Here is a 5241-nt window from a genome sequence, read left to right as displayed (position 1 = left end):
GAAGGAGAATGTGTTATAGTTATTAAATAAATAAAAAACCCAACTCGCGCGAGATGTTTAGAACTTAGTTGCGTTTTCTTTGTTAGCTTGCTTGTTTGCTTGTTGTTGGGTTTTTTTCGTTGTTTTTTTTTGTTTTTTGTTAAGACATTTTTTCGGATATGTGTCAAGGAATTCACGCTTCTTTGAGACTTTGGGTCGGAAACTCTTCTTTCAGAATAACTGCACTTTGTTGGAAGGGGTGTAAGCGGCGCTAAATGTAGTTAAAACAGTAATTACTAAGTAGGTTGCTGTGGTAATGGTTATGCTATTAAATTCTTTTCAGTCCTATAACAAAGTAGGTCAAGGGGATTTGTTGCCATTGCAGTTTCGTAGAAGTCATTGGATCAGTTGTACAGAAAAAAAAGAAAAAAAAGAGAAGAAAATAGATCTAAATGAAATAAAAGAATAACAATTGAGTTACATTTTAAAAATAGGTTAATGAGCTCCATAGGGAGTGTGTGTACTGATATAGATATCTAATATCAAAGCTTCACATAACGTAAATCATTATTATTGCACGATAGATCGAATAGCTTTGGGCAGTGTGTTACTCCGTGTATATTGGGGCCTGTCGACACAATAACGGCCATATAGTACATGTACTTTTGGAAATAGCAGTGATTTTGGTTTATTTCTACTTTCCCGAAGTACTTCCGCCAAAGGCATAGTCACCAGCGACACCAGCGTCTGTGGTGTAGCGGTTAGGCACTTCACCGTCGCATGCAGTAAACCCGAGTTCGATTCTCGAGTGAGGAAATTTTGTTATCGTGTGTATCTCCATATTTCTGCTGGGATGCTGTATCCCTCTAAGCCCGGCGTAGGCCCTGACAGGCAGGGTGGAAGCCAGCCTCCTAAATAATCTAAAGTGTCTCGATGTCGATGGAGATATAAAAGAACATACATTTAAATAAATAAATAAATGAATGATTGAATGAAGGGTTGAATTAATGAATGAATGAATGAATGAATGAATGAATGAATGAGTGAAAAAGTAAATAAATGAAAAATTAAATGAATGAATGATTATATTAGACTAAAAAAATACAGATTCTACAAAGAAAGCGTACTAGTCAGACAAATCATGTCATACTTACAAAGAGAAATCTATGACGTCATACAAATAAGCATTCCATAACTTATCACCTCATGGTAGCACCTGGGTTTTTTATGCTAAGATTAAACTCTCTCTCAAGGACACCCCCTAGTAGCTACCCATGTAGAAGCTGTTGTCACTTGACACTGCTTGAAATATTTCGTGACAAAGATCGCGGATTACCTGGTGATAATGAGATAAAACGGGATTCCGGGCCCACCATCCCCAGTTTCTCATCCGATGACGTGTTAAAGTTAAAGAAAGGAAGAATCGATTGGGTGGTCGACCTTTGGAAGAATCGTGCGGCAATTGTTGTATATTTTCAACGTATCTTGTGTCTAAAATGGGTTTTTGGATATAATATATTGTATAACTGAACGTGTTTTCTCTGTGTGTATTGTATAACTGATAAAGATTTTGAATGCACAATATGTAACTAGGAGGGATTTTAGATGGGGTTTGGTGAGTTTCAGTGAGTTTTGTCAGTGAGTTTTGTTTGTGAGTTTCGGTGAAAAGACACACCGTAACAGTGTGATTTTAGATGTAGTATAGAATAACTAAGGGTTTTTTAGATGCAACACAAAACAGTGAGATTTAAAATGTATAATAACCGAGAGGTTTTAGATGCAGTGTGCACTAGTGTAGCTGATGGGTTTTGGATACAGTGTGTAACTGAGAGGCATTTAAGGTGCAGTTTATAACTATGGTTTTTTTAAATCTTTTATAAATGAAAACTGAGAAGGATTTTAGATGCAACATAAAACAGTGGGATTTCCGAAGTGGCCTTTACGATATCAGAGAGGTTTTAGATGCAGTATGTATTAATGTAACTGAAGGGTTTGAGATACAGCATGTAACTGAGGGGGATTTTAGGTGTAGTTTGTAGCATTGGGATTTTATATGTAGTATATCATATCTGAGGGGTTTTAGATGCAGTATAAAGCAGTGTGATTTTTAGATGTATATGATAAGAGAGCGGTTTAGGATGCAGTGTGGAACAGTGTTATTTTAGATGTATGCCCCCCCCCAAAAAAAAACAACCCCAAAAAACCCCCAGGAAGGTTTTAAATGCAATAATAATATAATGTATTAATGTAGGGGGGGGGGGCTTTTAAATATATATAGGTCGTAACAGAGAGGGATTTTAAATGTATTAACCTGAAAGAAATTCTATCTTGTGGACAGGTATGTTTGTTGTATCGTGTATCTAAGTCATAACACTGAATCAACGTGTCGTGTAACTGAAAGGAATTTTAGATGTAGAACATTACTGGATGACATTCGAAGTGTACTGCTCATCTCAAAGGAATTTGTTTGGTATTGTGTGTCAGTCAAAGTCATAACAAAACGTTACTGGTTGTTGTAATGTGATAGATTGGCGTTACTGGGCTAAGTGTACACTGACCTGGTCCGGATCTCGGCGAGAGAGCTTGAGGGAGGGGCGATCGATGCCGCCTGGATGTCTCTGAGGCAGAAATCTGACGATGTATTTCTTTCCCAGGCTGCGATAAACTGTGAGGATTCTACAAACACAATACGGATTACGTGTGCAATGTTGTTATAATATGCATGCAATACAGTACACACACTTACAAATAATATGTGAGGAACGTTTTGGATGCTATTTGTGTAATAAAATACACCATAAACACGCGTGAGGAACATAAAATACACACATGCAAACACGAGGAACATTTTGAATATTTATACGTGTACGATATAATACTCTCTCTCTCTCTCTCTCACACACACACACACACACACACACACACACACACACACACACACACACACAAACACACACACTCAAGTGAGAAACGTTTTTGGGTATTGCACGTGCTGTAAAACACACTTACACACACTTTAACGCGAGGAACATTTTGGATACCATCTGGTGCACGAACGAACTGCGCTTGTGAGTTGCGGTGGACAGTGAAACAGTGACTGTGGTAGTAGTGGTGGGAGGAGGAGGAGAAGGAGGAGGAGGGAGAAGAAGGAGGAGGAGGGAGAAGGAGGAGGAGGGAGAAGAAGAGCATGAGGAGAAGGAGGATGGCGTTGTTGCTGTCGTCCCCCGTCCGTGTGGCAGAGGCGCCACTGAAAGTGTTCCTGGTGGCCGTCTGTCTCGTCGTCATTGACCTCTCTATGAACCCGGTGAGTCTCCCGATAAATGGTCTCTTTTTGAGAAAATCGAAGGTAAAGTTTTTGTTTGGACCCTTGTTCAGTTTCTTAAAAAGACGAGGAGAGTTTTCTCTATAACCAAACAAAATATTATACACGCTAATGTAACCAAATTTTTTCTATAGATAGGGCAATGCCCACTTTTAGTGTAGGTCAAGATTTCTGGAAACCCCCGAAATCTGGGTTAGCCCGCTTGTCCTTAAAAGCGACCAAATGAGGACAGGGAAGTGAGGAAATTGTCGCGGGTGGGTGATTGGAGGGCGCCACTGGTAGATTCCACTTCTTTTCTTGCTTTCCCTCTGTTGTTCCTGTCTGTCGTCTTGCCTTTTCCCTGTATGCGCTAAATGACCGTTGCTGGTGTTTTGAGGGCGCCAATGGTAGGTCCTATTTCTTTTCCTTCCCTCTGTTGTTTCTATCTATCTGTCTTGCTTCGTGAGTGGTTGGTAGGTACTCTGGTGTGGTTTGCTTCTTCTTTCCCATCAAACATCTGTCGCCCTTATCTCCCCTTTTTTCTTTTTTTAATATGTTTGTTACTTTCTTGTAACCCCTCTATTCTTCTGGCGCTCATATTATGACCTTATGCAGTTGCGAGCGCCGTAAAACCTCTACTAAAACAAAAAATGTCTTGCTTCTTCTATGCACTGTATTGTGACCGTTGCGGTCGTTTGGAGGGCGCCAGTGGTTGGTGCTACTTCTTTTCTTTCCTTCTGTTGTTCCTGTCTGTCTGTCTGTCTGTCTGTCTGTCTGTATGTCTGTCTAGTTTCTTCCGTATGAACCGTTGCGGGTTTTATGGAGGGCGTCAATGGTTGTTCTTACTTCTTTTCTTTCTTTCTGTTATTCATGTCTGTTTTGCTTTTTCCCTGTACCGTATGACGGTTATTGTGCCGATGTGCTTCTCTTCGCTCCAACTCCAAAAGAAAAGCATCTTTGTGAAAAAAGGGCGTATGGCTGTTGTTTGAACCGGATCTCTTGCGGATCGTTGGAGGGTGCCACCGGTTGTTGTTGTTGTTGTTGTTTTCGGTGTTGTTTTTTCCCCCGTTATTTTCGTCGTTGTTGTTCCATTAACCTTCGAGCGTGTGCTCCTCGGCCTATTGCCATGCCATATTTTAAAAAGTGGTGGGTCTTCGACATATTATTTTGTTTTTTGCTGCTCTGGTACCACCAGTGGGTCCTACTTCTTGTCGTTCTGCCTGTTGTTTCTGTCTCTGTGCCTTACTTTGTCCTTGCACTAAATGACCGTTGTTGTGTCGATGCGCTTCTCTTTACTCAATCTCAGCTGAACCACCGGCACCTATGGGATCACGGTTAGGCGTTTGCGTTCGCAAGCAGAAGGTCTGTGTTCAATTCCCTTGTGGGGGGAGAGTTTTTATCGAGTACCTCTGTGTGTTTTTGCTGGGACGTTGTAATGTTGTATCTCTTCCAGACTGGGTTGGCCCTGACAGGCCGGATCGAAACCCGCCTCCTTAATTTTTTGGACTAATTATTCTTCGATCGCCTTTGTCCATCTTTTCCTGGGCCAGCCTCTTCCCCTGTTTCCGTTTGATTTCTGGTTGTGTGCTGTCGCTGCTGTACTGTTTGGTGGCAGTCTAGATTGACGCCTAAACCATGCATTTCGTTGTTCATCATTATACACATGTGCATTTTAATTTTAAGCAGAGAGTTGAACCGTCTCTTTCTTAATTCCGGATCTTAATTCTGCGTGGAACTTCCTTTGAATAAGACTTCAAGTTAGCAATCGGAAGAAATTAAGACTCTTCAAATTATCACGACGCGCCCACACGACACGATGCGATGACATTTTTTAAGGGATAAGGGCTTTCTCAGCAGGAAGCAGGATGGATTAGACAGGGTGGAAAGGGGTAGGGCTGGTTGATGAAGTGGGAGGGTGTGTGTGGGTGAAGTGTGTGTGTGTGTGTGTGTGTGTGTATTTG

This window comes from Aplysia californica, unplaced genomic scaffold, assembly GCF_000002075.1.
Source record: "Aplysia californica isolate F4 #8 unplaced genomic scaffold, AplCal3.0 scaffold00734, whole genome shotgun sequence".
NCBI classification, from domain to species: domain Eukaryota; kingdom Metazoa; phylum Mollusca; class Gastropoda; order Aplysiida; family Aplysiidae; genus Aplysia; species Aplysia californica.
This window is presented reverse-complemented; position numbering follows the sequence as displayed.